The following is a 15339-nucleotide window of genomic DNA, read 5'->3' as shown; positions in this document are numbered from 1 at the left end:
AATTCTAAGTGGGAAGCATTCAAGGAATTAATAGTGGATGCTACTAAAAGTTTCATACCTATTAAGAAATATTGTTCAAGGTTTAGGCCTAAATGGTTGTCAAATGAACTAATGAGACTCGTAACAGAGAAGAAAAATGCATGGGATGCATACAAATTAACACGTGACACAGAAGCCTATGATAGCTACAAGTTGATCTGTAACCAAGTTACAAAGGAGGTTAGGCAGATGAAGGCAGATTACGAGAAATCCTTGGCAAAAGATGCTAAGAAAAACAGCAAGGATTTTTTTACTTATATAAACTCTAAAAGGAAGGGGATGAATCTGATTGGTCCACTTGACATCGATGGTTCGACTGTTGATGATCCTGCTCAGATAGCAAACAAACTGAATGAGTATTTTGTATCTACATTCACACGTGAGAAATTATTAAGGTTTGAAAATGGCAGAAGGTTATCAAATTGTAGCAGGATATTTAATGATTTTGTAATAACTGAGAGCAAAGTAGAAGAGAAATTGTTGAAGTTAAACGTAAGAAAAGCACCTGGGGTGGATGGGATCTATCCAGTTATATTAAAGGAGGCGGCAAAGCAACTAAGCAAACCGTTAGCCATAATTATGAGAGTGTCCTTGGACTCAGGGGAGGTTCCCATGGACTGGAGATGTGCAAATGTATCTCCAATTCACAAAGGGGGATCGAAGGGTGATACGAGTAATTACAGACCAGTTAGTTTAACTTCTGTTCCGGGTAAAATAATGGAGTCGCTGGTTAAATGCATTGCAGGATCATCTAGACAAGACTGCAGCAATAATTCAGACACAGCATGGGTTTGTTAAGGGAAAGTCTTGTCTGACAAATTTGATAGGATATTATGATGTGGTTACAAAGGAACTGGATGCAAAAAATAATTTTGATATCATATATTTGGATTTCAGGAAAACTTTTGACACTGTTGCGCATGGAAGACTATTGTACAAATTGGAGCAGAATGGTATTAAGGGTTGTTGTTGTTTGTTGTTTTTTGGTTTTTAGGAGCATTAGCAACTAAGGCCATATTGCTCCGGGATATGCGGTGGTCATTCCTTGACCTTTCCGCATCCTCCGTATTTGGTGGTGATGGGCTCGAACCCCAGTCTAATCAAGAAGCGTGTGTTACGCACTGCTGCTCCTTCCTACCTGGCTACGGAGGCGCCGATATTAAGGGTAAGTTGCTACAATGGATAAAAGGATGGTTAAGTGGGAGAAGACAGAGGGTAGTAATCAATGGGTGCTGCTCTTCTTGGACTAATATTATTAGTGGAGTCCCACAGGGTTTGGTGTTGGGTCCACTGTTGTTTTGTATATTTATCAATGATATTGATGAAGGAATATCAGGCTTAGTGTCGAAGTTTGCAGATGATACAAAGGTTGGCAGGGTTTTTAATGACAGTAATGGCAGTGTGCTACTGCAACAGGATCTAGATAATTTGGGCAGATGGGCTAAGAAGTGGCAACTGAAGTTTAACCTTGACAAATGCAAAGTACTGCATATGGGTAGAAGTAACCCCAGAGAAACGTACCAACTGTGTGGTACTACACTTAAGGTGGTAGAAAATGAAAAAGACCTGGGAGTAATTGTGCAGGCAGATATGAAGTTTTCTGAGCAATGCAGACAGGCTGCCAGGGCAGGTCATGGGGTTTTGTCAATGATATATAGGAATTTTGCTAGCAGGGAAAAGGAGGTGATTATCCCTCTGTATAAGGCAATGGTCAGGCCATGCCTTGAGTACTGCGTACAGGTCTGAAGGCCTCATTTTAGGAAGGATGTAGATTTACTTGAGTGTGTACAGAGAAGGGCAACAAGATTAGTGAGGGGAATGAAGGGCTCCTCTTATCAAGAGAGGCTTAAGTTCTGCAAATTGCAGTGGCTGGAAACTAGGCACCTGTGCAGTGATCTGATTGAGGTGTATAAGGCCTTGAATGGGTTCAGCACGCTGAATTCAGATGGGATCCTTCCACTTGTTCAGATTATGACCCTAAGGGGGCATAAATTCAAATTAAGAAAAGACAGATGTAGATTGGATGTGCGAAAATTTGCCTTTAGCCAGCGGGTGGTTAATTGCTGGAACAAACTTCCATCTGTCGTTGTGGAAGTTGATAGGTTGAATAAATTTAAGGAGGAACTGGACAGGCATTTGGAGGGAATGGTGTGATTTTTTTTTTTTTTTGGCTGATACTGCATAAGCTCATACATTTGCTTTCTTACATCACATGCCACTACTACTACTACTACTACTATGTCAGATAATTAGTAATTTGGAATCTTGTCTTTTCAATCTTCTCTGGCTTCAAATCTCTCTACCCCATTCTGTCAAATTAATCTGTTGCCTCTATTGCTCTCCCAATTACAATAATCACTCGGAATATTTTAATTTCCTTTTTTTTTTTTTGAAACTATTCTCTCCATTCCAGCTTTCCTAAGAGAAAAGTGTAAAGTGTGTTAGTTGTCTGATGGCACCAGGGATTTTCCCTATCTCTGCATTGTGTACTCTGTTTGTATGACACAGAACTCTTTGGAGGCCAGAGATTTAAAAAGTTTGGGGGAAGTGGTTTGTTGTGTAGTGTTATGTTCTGTTATTTCTCTGACCATTTAGCCGTTGGGACCCACACTTTGCCACGAGGAGGCAGTTCAGGCACCCCGTAGATTATTTAAGTACTCTGTCAGGCCCCGCCACCTATTTTCTGAGGATTTCAATGGCAAGACCTATATATAAAAAAGGAGGGGGTGAACACCGAATTTGGAAAGGCCGAAAGAGCTTTACAAGAAAGCGGTTGAATGGTTGAATTTTTAGACATTGATTAGAATTTGGCGGCATTGTGAGGGGCATACTCGGTTGGCTTAGTTAGAGTGTGTGTGGGGGGGGGAGACTGGGGCAAAAGGTAGAAGGATGGGGCGATAGAGTAGGCATTCCCAAAGAGGTCAGTGGGGATGAGCCCCTCAGGTGAAGTATGGAGGAGATAGAGACCTGTGTCGGGATGAGGTTTTAAAGGGAACTGGGTTTGAGTACCCAGTTCGATTGCCAAATGGCGTGTTGGCAGCAAAGCCGCAGTATGTCTTCTCCGGTGATGGTTGTCAGGTCAATGTAGTGTTGAATCCGGTAGGAAGGTCAAACTGCCCATCCTGCTCCGTGGGTGGGATATGTTAGCTGGAAGTGGGGAACCCACCAGGCGAAGGGGGGGTGGGAGAGACACACATTTACGTCATTCATTATCCGCATTCTCGTTCTACTTGCATTCTATATTTATACTTTTTTCTTGTAGTTTATAATAATATTATTTTTCCTGTTAGGTTATATATATATATTTATTTATTTTTTTTTTCTTCTCACTCACTCATTCATCTTTTTTCTCATGCACCGGGGGGGGGTGAAATGGTGTGTTTGTAAGTTTAAATACTAATGCTTAATAATTAAGTTAAATAAGAAAGAATATAAAAGATTAAAACTAGGGTTAGTGTGTACTTAACTGTAACATTATGGTTTGTGTTCTTTTTCTCACACACTTACACTCTCATTCATTCTTCTGGCTTTCATTTAATTTGTTCGACTCTTGCTTTCTGCACTGCATTCTCTGGGCACCTCAACTTACTGTTATTCTTCAGTTGTGGTGTAGTTCTAGCTGCAAGTTTTTTGCAGGCCAGGGGAGAATGCAGTGATAGTGTTTGTGTTGTTAGTAAATGTTTGTTAGTATAAAGTAATGTAAGTTATTATTAACTTTGTATTCTTTCAGCCAATTACATTTGCTCTTCCACTCATTCCCATTCACCATAACACTCATTCACTCTTTTTCCCTCATGCTGGGTCATCTTTCTTTCATCAAAACTGACATTTATTCCCTTTTACCAAAATTCCTACTTCACTCTTTCATTCAGTGACCAGCCTATTCATTCTGTCTTTTATTCTCATTCATTCATTCTTCTTTCATTCTACATTGCATTTCCTTGCTACCAGCTTACTGATATTTTTAAGCTTCTGCTTCCCTGGCTGCCTGTACATCTCCCTCCTCTACATGGTTACTTTTTTGGTGTGGGGCCCCCAGGTTCCTACACATGGCAGGGAAGTCCTGGGGGGGTATCCAGGCCAATCTGGTTTTGTCATGTCAGGGTGCAGAATACTGCTGTCCTGACAGTTTTTAAGTCATCGTCTGGGTGTGGTGGAAGACGTGGGCAATTTTAACTATTGATTATTGTTTAATTGCTGGGGGGCTGAATTGCCATTCTTTGGATAGTTCTGCACATTTCAAGTACTTTTTGTGTGAAGGTTGTAAAGGCTTTATAATTTTCCTCTTCTGTAATGAACAGATGTTCTTCTCCCCTGGGAAGGGGCCAGTCTGTGCTATTAGATGTGTTCTGGGGATGTCATAAATTATACATTCATATAGAATGTGTGCTCAGTCTTCATTCTCACCACAGGTGCAATTTGGGTCATCAGTCAGCCCTAAGAAGGTTGTTTTACCTTTAGGGAGCCGTGACCTGTCAATATGAATGTTGTAAAAAGTCCAGGGGCATACCACTTAGGCGGCTTTGGGCTGACTATTGCCACCTGTGGCAGAAACTTTTTGATAACTAGACCTCTGGTTTCCTGCTCCCACTTTGTTTGCCATAGCTCATGGAGCTTTGTGGTTATTCTTTTTCTTTCAGCGTTGAAGGCGTTGGCTGTATCAAGGGCTATCCCCAGAAATTCTGTGGATATGCCCTTTTTAAGTCTATAATACAAGCCTCTTTTGGCTACTTCCAGGTAAAGTGGGAAAGCTCCAGCCAGCAACTGTAGCTCAGGAGTGCTCACTGTGTGACATGCTCTGGTAATGGTGAGAAGTATTGTCCTTTGTATCGATTCTAATTTATTCTTGTTTCTTACTATGGCCGAGTGGATGAACCACGCACTGGCACCATAGGTGATAACAGGTAGGAACATTACACGGTATATGATTGCCAGGGTCTATCTTTTGAGCCCCCAGTCTGATCAACTGATCCTGGCAATCATACCTGCATAATTTCTTACTTTCTTTGCCAAGTAGTTCAAATGGGGATAAAAAGTTAATTTTGAATCAAAAACCACTCCAGGATATTTTAGTACTGTTACCATTTTTATAATAGTTGTGCCGACCGGGCTAGCGGTGGGTAAAGCGCCTGCCTGGCAACCCAAAAGTCGCGGGTTCAAATCCCGCCTCGGGCTTGGATCAAAGTACTACAAAAACCTTGGGAGGTGCATTATGGCCACAGAAGCCGATGCGCCAATAACTACCAAAGAAAAAAAAATAAAATAAAAAAAAATAATAGTTGTGTTAATTTTAATTTGTGGATGTCTTCTTATGTCCAAATTGCCTTTTAGAAGTATTTGTTTGATTTTTTTCAGGTGATATTTTGAGCATGTGCATTTGTGCCCATGTTACCTTTTACAAGGAAAATCATGTCATCTGCAAAGACCACGCTTTCTGCAGGGCCCAGATCCAAGTCCAGAAATTTGTCCAGAACAATGTTCCAGAAGAAAGGGCCAAGGATTGAATCGTGCAGGCAGCCTTTATTCACAGGGCATGTCAATTCCTGGAACCTTGTGCGCACTGAGACACTTCTGTCTGTATGATTTATTATCTGCTGTTTATTACCTTATATAGGTTTTGTGGGTCATTTGCCTGGTGGAGTCTCCTAAGGACACTAGGCCACCAGAGTGAGTAAAATGCCCCAGAAAAGTCAGTAGAGATTGCCAGTATATATTTCTCCTCTGAGTTTTTTAATGTTGTCGGTAGGGGGTGCATGGCATCCTCTGTAGAGTTTCTCCAGCTTTTCTTTGGCGATTTCAATATCACAACTCCAGCTGGCTTCAGTTTTCTAGTCACATGGACCAGCTGGTTGAGATGCTGAGGCTTTTGCAATTACTAATGACCTTGTACAGCTTGTTCATTTACTTACTACCTTATAAATTACAATCAGGCACCTCAGAGGTGACTTGATTGGGGTTATAAAGCTCTGAGAGGGATTAGTAAAATGAATGAAGGCGGAATTCTCACTGTTCTAAAGAATTCCGGAACTAAGGGTCATAAATTCAAATTACAGGGCTTAAGGTTTAGATTAGATTGTAGGAAGTTTTCTTTTAGCCAGCAAGTCATTGATAGTTGGAAAAATTTGCCCTCAGGTGTTGTTGAGGCTGACAGTTTGAATAAATTCAAAAGTCAACTGGATACTTACCTGTGTGATGAGGGAAGCATAAAATTTGTGTTTTCTTATCTACTTGGTTGGGTTTTTCCTTTTTAAATTTTTTTTTGGCAGTGCAGTAAAAGTCTGTGGCTTCCTTGCATTATATGGCGAATACTATTACTACTAGAATACCAGATAATCCTAACCACACAGCCAATAATCTTGCAAGAAAGCAAGCTTATACATCATCAGTAAAAAAAAAAAAAACCTTCCCATTTCGCCCATCCATTCACACAAAAAGTTTGTCTAGTTCTGCATTGAATATATTTAAGCTGTCAAATTCTGCAATGACAGATGGAAGTTTGTTCCAGCAATGAAACACCTGTTGGGTAAAGGCAAATTTCCACACATCTGTTCTACAACTGTCTTTCCTCAATTTGAATTTATGCTCCCTCAGGTGCATCATCTGACCAAAAGAGGAATAATCCCATCAGCATTGAGCTTGCTCAAACCATTCAAGGCCTTATACACTTCAGTCAGATCACCTCACAGGTGCCTAGTTTCCAGACTCTGCAATTTGCACAACTGAAGCCTTTCTTGGTAAGAGCAACCCTTTGTGCCACTCACCAATCTCATTGCCCTTCTCTGTACTTTTTCAAGCAGCTCTACATCCTTCCTAAAACGAGGCCTCCATACCTGTATGCTGCTCCAGGTTTCTCTTTCTTGGTGATTCCCTTCTACTTTTGACTCTCCAGGGTAACTCAGGAATTTTTTTTTTTGGCTGGTGCAGCATAAGCCTCGGGCTTCCTTGCACCATATAGCTAATAATAATAATAATAATAATAATACCTGATTGACATAGCGGTGCCAAACACTAGCAATGTCCAGAAAACCCATGAGGAAAAAATTAGGAAGTACATGAACCTGACACATGAGATCAAGGAGATGTGGCATATTCAAGAAGTATCAACCATCCCAATCATCGTGTCAACAACTGGTATGGTACCAAAGACTCTACATAGCAGCCTAGCAGCAATAGGTCTCCCAGAGAACACCTACAAGGAACTCCAGAAAGTTGCAATCCTGAACACCTGTAGGATAGTCAGAGATTTCCTCGACCGACTGTGACACCAGACATTACAACCACCCTGTGTACTTGGTAGCAGTATCCGTCACGAGGTGGAATCCCCAATCAGGGAGAAATAATATAAGAGCAACAACAACAATAATAATCATCTCCTTATCCCTGCTAGCAAAATTCCTGTATATCATCGACAAGACACTATGAGCTACTCTTGCAGCTTGTCGGCATTGCTCAGAAAATTTCATGTTTGACTACAAAATTACTCCCAGGTCTTTTTCATTCTCCACTACACTTAATGTAGTACCACACAGTTACTACTTCCTATATGCAGAACTTTGCATTTGTCAATATTAAACTTCAGTTGCCACTTCTCATTCCCATCTGCTCAACTTTTCTAGATCCTGTTGCAGTAGCATACTGTCATTAACAACCCTGCCAACCTTCTTATCATCTGCAAACTTGGACATTAACCCTGATATACCTTCATCAGTATCATTAATAAATACAAAAAACAACAATGGGCCTAACACCGAACCCTGGGGAATTTCACTCATAACATTAGTCCACAGAGAGCAGTGTCCATTGCTTAGCACTGTCTTCTCCCACTCAACCATCCCTTTATTATTATTAGCCATATGGTGCAAGGAAGCCCGAGGCTTATGCTGCACCTACACCTACACCAGCCAAAAAAAAAATTTCCTATGTTACCCTGAGAGAGAGAGAGAGTCAGAAGTAGAAGGGAATCACCAAGAAGGCAAGAAATTTTATCCATAGCAGCAGCTTGCCCTTAATGCCATTCCACTCCAATTTGTACAGTAGTCTTCCATGTAACAGTATTAAAAGCTTTCCTAAAATCCAAGTATATGAAATCAAAATTATTTTTTGTATCCAGTTCCTTTGTGGCCACATCACAGTATCCAATCAGATTGGTCAGACAAGACTTCCCCTTAACAAATCCATGCTGTGACTGAACTATAACTGCAATCCTGTCTAGATGATCCTGCAGTGCTTCTGTAACCAGTGACTCCATTATTTTTCCTGGGAATGACGTTAAACTAACAGGTCTGTAATTACTCTTGTCACCTTTTGATCCCCATTTGTGAATTATGGATACATGTGCACATCTCAGTCCATGGGGACCTCCCCTGAGTCCAAGGATGCTCTCATAATTAGCCTTCTTTAATATAACTGGATAGATCCCATTCACCACAGGTGCGTTTCTTATGTTTAACATCAACAATTTCTCCTCCACTCTGCTCTGTTATTACAATATCATTTAGCTCCCTGTTAGCATTTGATAAGCTTCTGGCATCCACTTCCCTACAGAATTTCTCATGTATGAATGTAGATACTTTCATTTTGTTAGTTAAGTGAGCAGGATCATCAACAATCGGACCGTCGATAACAAGTGGTCCAATCTGATTCATCCCCTTCCTTCTAGAGTTTACATAAGTAAAGAAGTCTTTGCTGTTTTTCTTTGCATCCTTTGCCAAAGATTGCTCATAATCTGCCTTCGCCTGCCTAACCCCATTTGTGACTTGATTACAGACTAACTTATATCTACCATAGGCATCTGTGTCACCTGATAATTTATATGCATCCAGTGCTTTTTCTTCTCTGCCACAAGTCTCATTTGTTCATCTGACATCCATTTAGGCCTAAACTTTGAACAGTATTTCTTAGTTGGTATGAAAAGCCTAGTAGTTTCCAAGATTAATTCTTTGAATGCTTCCCTTCCCATTTAGAATTTGCTGTTGGTAACATCATCAGGTTTTCCCACTGCATAGGATTTAAAAACTGTCTGAGACCACTGTAGTCACTTTATGAAAGCAAAAACCCTTCCCTTTACCCCTGACATTAGTTACATCTTTGAGTAAATCCCACATCAGTACACTGTGATCACTGCCACCTAGTGGTTCCTTTATCTGCAGATTCTTAATGCCTGGATAGTCACTGCCGATAATCAAGCACAGACAACACAAAGCTGTGAAAAATTCTACCCCTTGAGCCTCACAGTCTCTCCACTGCCAAATTGATTGACAAGGCTCTTATCATATACTCCCTTTTATCGTGTCTGGGCAGAATTGCAGACACTTAATCCTAACTTGCAACTTTTTTTCAATATTGACCTGTACTTGTTAAGTAAATCTTTGGATCTCCTACTTTTAATGTCATTAGTTCCAACGTGTACAACAATATCACCCTTTGCGCCCTTAATAGATGATATCTGTTCTGCAATATCATCAACTTTTGCCACTGGCATACATATCCAGGTCCTATTCCACCTACCCGTTTAGCACAATATATTTCTTGTATCCCTGACAATATAGTCACCGACAATAACTAGCTCCTGTGGGACCAGTGCATTCTGCCTTGAAGATTGCTGCTGTGTTCCCTGATGCACAAGAGTGAGCTCTGGGATTGAGTTGGGCAGCTGAGAGCATGATGGTCCTCTATTTTAATTCCTTCGAGGGCATCTACCCTAATTTTCAAATTCTTATAGATGCCCATCAGAATGCTGAGTTGGTGCCTAATTTCCTTGGCTAGATCATGTCCTGTTCCAGAAATCTGCAAACATTTTTCAAGTTGCACATTTTTTTAGGCTGTGATGTGTTGTAGAATCGCCCCATCGGTTCCCCCCCCCCCAAGCCACAGTGTTCCCGCTGCTTTGGTCATGTTGCTTTGCTGATCTAGTCTGTGTCATGTTTTTTGTTTAAATACAATTTAATTAATTTACAATGAAAATTAATGTTGTTGTTGTTATTTGGTTTTTAGGAGCATTAGCAACTAAGGCCATATTGCTCCTATGAAAATTAATGTTTAATAAATTTAATTGATAATATTACACTAAGCTAATGCAGTGATACACATTACTCTATCTAGTTATACGTTATGCCTTGTGCTACCAAGTTCGAGATATGTGTTATCAAGTTAGAGAGAGATACGCTGTTAAGTTATGCTGTACTGCAGGGGTGGCCAACTCAATTTGTGATGCAATCTACTTTTTTTCTGTTATTTCTGTTATTTCTAAAAATGCGTCTTTGATGAATTGACCATCAGAAAATGATATGCATTTTTTTGCAAGAAGATGACTCACTTTAAATGATGCTACAGTTACTGCTTTAGATTGTAAATTAAGTGTCATGAAGAAATTTTGTTGCACGAATAATCTGGATTAAAGTTCTAACTTATTTTTTCTAAGGTCACTATTCGGCGGAAAATCCGATTGGTATTTACCATGGAGTGCGTTGAAGTGCCTTTCTAAATTTCCTTTTTTGGGTATAGCCATGGAAGCATTGCAAATCAAACAGCAACATTTTTCTTTCACCATTACAAAAAAGTATTCTAGTTCCTACTCTTGATGAAAATGATCCGTTTTACTCTTTTTCGTAGTATTCATTTAAATCAAAAGGTATTAAATTAACATAAGTACTGTCCAGTTATTAAATCAGCAAAAGCAATGCTTACCGATTAAAACACTTTTTAAGTTGCGTGAACCGGAAAAATATTCTATCTGAACAGCTAACGTAGGATAATTGATGAAGACGATTCCCGAATGAGGAAGTTGTTTCCAAAATAACCGGACAAACACACCACTGTTTATTGCTCTGTTTGGTTATATCTTTATAAGAACCAGTTTTGAATGCCTTTGTGATATTTCTCTAAAGCTATTTCTGGAGGTCACGACCATAAAACTATAGAAACAATTTGCACTTTCCGGATTATTGGACTTTTCTGTTAGTGCACTCTAATTATAAACAGGTAGTAAAACTCGATCTTATTACATTTGCAATAATACCGACAACTGGAATTCTGTGGGATTTTACGTTATTATGGTGAAATGTGTTTCTTCTTCAATGAAATCTTCAATCACGCAAAAAAAAAAATATTTCAAGATCTGCTCTCCTTCCAATTTTTGAAGCTTTGTAAAAAAAAAAAAAAAAAAAATAACATGCAGGTAGTGCAACCCGCTGCGCAATATAAAATTTTGGTAGTATACCTGACCGTGCAAATCGAGGTTGACTGTATATTTAAAATTTGTCATGATCGACCAAAATGAAAGCTGCGATCGACTCGTTGGCCACCCCTGCTCTACTGTAATGATCACAATTGTTAAATTAGCTGTATCCTTAGCTAAATACAAAAGATATATGCCCAGCAAGTGATTAAAACTTTCAAGCTACTTATTTATCACAATTAAAACCTTACTATTCTGGGCTACTGTTTACTTGCTACGATATTCGTGCCAAAACACCGATACAATAGCAGTATCAGTAGTGAGTCGTAACTTATAAGATCACTAGCTAAATGAAAAAAAATAAGCTAACGAATGCTACTAAGCCTGTTTAATCTATTTGTTAAACACAATTTAATATGTTAATTAATCAAGAATATGGTAAAAATTTCCAAAAACTTATCCGTTTGCAGGAGCTCAAAAAGTCTACAACTTTGCACTTATAGCCTTGTTCCCAGAATCCCAAGGTTCAGTTCTTTCTCCCATTATTTTCCTTTTGCCCTTCATGCCTTCTTGACTCATGACCTTCTTCCATTGACTGGAAATTCTATCCATAGTTTTGCTGATGATAGCACCTTGCATTTTACCTTCCATTTTGAGAAACTTGCCCTGCACAAACATCTTTAACTTCTTAAATATCTGCTATGAATTCCTTAAATGCTGATCTCCAGATAATTCTCCAATGGGGAAAAGATAACTTAGTCAATTTCAATCCTTCTCAGTCCTGTCATCTCGCAAAAAGGATTCTTCTCCTATGCTTATCTTTGATGATGCTCAGATTTCTATGTAAGATCACTTATTTCTGTCATATATCACATATCATATACCCTGACTTCTGATCTCCTTTGGCCTAAACACGTCACAAATATTGCTTCTTCTGCATCTAAAAAAACTGGATGTTCTTTTTTGCTTGTAGTGTTACTTTTCTTAACAGCCACTCACTTTGTACAAAAGAAAGTGGCAAGGCAGATCTGAAATTTACCTTACCATGGAATATTGTTCTCACATCTGGGGCGATACCCTCATAACTTCTCTTATGCTTCTAGACCCCATTCAACAGAGGGCAGTTAGATTAATTAATGACCCATCTCTTACAAATTCTCTCCACTCTCTGACTCATAGATGTTCTGGTGCCTGCCTTTTCTATGGATATTTCCATGGGCACTGTTCTTCTGAATTGACTTCTATAATTCCCTCTCTCTCTTCCACATTAGTCTGAACATGTGCCTCAACCATTCAACATCCATTTGCTGTCCAACCTGGAACTCACATAGCCAACTTTTTTTCTTCCTCATTTATCCCTTCAGCTTTAGTTTTCTAGAACATCTCCAATCACATGTATTTCTGAAAATTGTGATCTACAGAAATCCATGTCTAATGTCAACAAATATCTTCTTTCAACTTCTTAACCTTAATCCCATGCACAGTATGAAGTACTATAGGTTCTAATACCTTCTGTATTTGAGGTTTTCATAAAAATAATAAAAACTAGGATACACCAAGAAACTTTCAAAGCAAGCAACTAGTTGTAATATGGTTCTACTTAGTTCTCTCAGCAGTATAGTAAGACTGCTAGGAGAGCACATGGGTTTTTCCAATAAAAATATATGAATTTTTCTTCTGGTTAAAGAGGTAATTATCCCACTGGTTGTTGATCAAGCCACATTTGAATATTGTATTGACAAAGGAAATTCCCTCTACATGTATGAATTTGTTAAATGATATTGGCTGCCTGTATTATTATTATATGTTAATGTCTTTAGTTGCGTTATAGATAATTTGAATGAATTAAAGGTATAATTAATTCATTCTGCTGTAGATAAATTATTGCATTGTTATGTAAAGCACATGGTTTACCTTGTAAAGACTTTCTCGCTTACAATTAGTTTTGGTTTCCTGAGCAAGTGTAAATTGTTATATGTTAGTGGCATTGCAAGTGCATTTATAGAGATTGATTTAAAAAAAAGTGGAAAAAGAGTTACAGTAAAGTTCAAAAATTGTGTGCTTTGAGTTGTAATGTTATTAGGATTATGATTTACTAACTATTATTTCATTCTTATCAAAACTAAAGAACTGAAATGGACTTAGGCAGAACACATAGCTTGAAGACATGATGACAGATGGACTAAGAAAATAACAGAATGATACCTAAGAGGAGCTAAAAGTAAACCTGGAAGACAACAATGGAGATGGACAGTTGAAATTCAAGAGTTCATGGGCAGTATTTGGATGGCCATTGCACAAAACAGAAGGAACTGGAAAGTTCCTGCAGAGGCCTTCATCCTGCAGTGGATTGAAAATGGCTGATGATGATGAAGTATTGTTTTGTTAAGGCAAAAATATCGAAAAAGCTGCATAGTATATTTAAGTCCCTTCGAAAACTTGTTTGGAAGGGAGGTAATGTTTATAATTAAATTCAGTGAGAAAGAGAGACAAGATAGTGCTGAAGTTATAGAGGACCACTAGATTCAAAGTGTATTGGAAGTAATCTTTATGAAATGTAGTTCTTCACTTTATTTTCTAATTGGGACTCCTTGTCTTATTTTTATTCTGATAAAGAAGATACAGTTATGTGCACATTTGTTTCTTACGTGTGTTTTGACTGCAAGGTTCACTATTATTTGAATTCCTTGGCAAGGCAGCTGAACACCCATGAGCAGTACTGGGAAAACTAAGTCCTGTTAAAATGTATGTGATGGATAGTTTAGCCGAGATAACTAAGGATTTATACTAAGGGGACAAATATATAAGAAACTACACATCATGTACAGTATATAGGTCTGGATGCCTTATTTTAGAAAATATATCAACTTAATCTTGTTTCCCTTCTTTGCACACTTATAAACTGAACTGTAATTTATTCCTGTCTTTTTTTCTTAGCCTTGCTGCTTTGGATAGCAATTGTGTGTTTACAATTGCTATCCAAAGTTTTAACCAATACAATACAAAGTTTTAACCAATGAAAAAATGGTTGCTTAAAAATATAGTAATAGGAAGATTTTCAGTAAATTCTTTTTTTTTTTCAAAATAAAATAAAGTAATATATAACTGCTATATTTTCTATATCCCAGGGGGGGGGGTTATCAGAGAATACTGTGTAGTAGTTATATATTACTTTTAGTGGGCTATTTTTATAAAACAATTTAGATTGAAAATGGATGCCAATTTTAATTAATTGGAAAGGATGGTCTATGTGATTGTTTGTCACTGTGAGAATAATTAATTGATTGAGGCTACACTATTATTATATCATGTGGTAGATTTAAGTAATTTATTATTGAAATGCTACAATTTTGAACAGTTGAAACACCTCAATGCCAAACACTTAAACTGTTCTGGTTACATTTCGGGAACTCGTTGTTTACCGTCTTCAGGCCTGTGGGGTTAGGACATTGGTCTGAGGTCCAATACAAAGTTTTACAAAATTCTATTAATAATTTAATTATGTTAAATAATTAATTAAATTAAAGTTATAGAAGTTAGCAATGGGGTTACATTTGCTTGGTTTTAACTCCGGATACTATTATAGTATGAGTATTGTAATTAATACTCATAATAGTGTCAAATGATATAAAATTGTCTATAATGAATTGGTCTGTAACCTAAGTATCTGAAGTTAAAACCAAGCATCCCCATTGCTAACATCTATAACTTTAATTTATTAATTATTTAATGTAATTAGATTATTAGTAGAATTTTGTAAAACTTTGTAGAATTTGGACCTGAAACTAATGTTCTTACCTCACAGGCCCCTGAAAATGGGAAACAGTGAGTTCTCGAAGCATAGCCAGAATTGTTTAAGTGTTTGGCATTACAGTGTTTCAATCATTCAAAATTGTAGTATTTCAATAATAACTTACTTAAATCTACCATGTGATATAATAGTGTAGTCTCAATCAGTTAATTAGTGTATAATGGCAATTTTATATTCAGCAGATATTTGTTAAGAATAAAATCTTGTTGGTTATTTTTGGTATTTTGCATTATACGTATTCAAAGTGAAGAAGTAATGATAAAATGAGATGTTCCATTTCAAATTGTAAAGTTGACAACAGGATCTTTATTTT

The 15339-nt window shown here is 38.0% G+C and overlaps 1 protein-coding gene across 4 annotated transcripts in view; it reads left to right on the top strand.

The window, feature by feature from the left end:
- LOC150084345 (cell adhesion molecule Dscam1-like) overlaps positions 1-15339 on the top strand; it is a 229453-nt gene that overhangs the window by 110223 nt on the left and 103891 nt on the right. The window lies entirely within an intron of this gene.

This window comes from Mastigoproctus giganteus, chromosome 6 (genome assembly GCF_048544385.1).
Source record: "Mastigoproctus giganteus isolate SK-2022 chromosome 6, ASM4854438v1, whole genome shotgun sequence".
NCBI classification, from domain to species: Eukaryota; Metazoa; Arthropoda; class Arachnida; order Uropygi; family Thelyphonidae; genus Mastigoproctus; species Mastigoproctus giganteus.
Note: the sequence above shows the minus strand (reverse complement) of the source record. Positions and strands in the feature narration are given on the sequence as shown.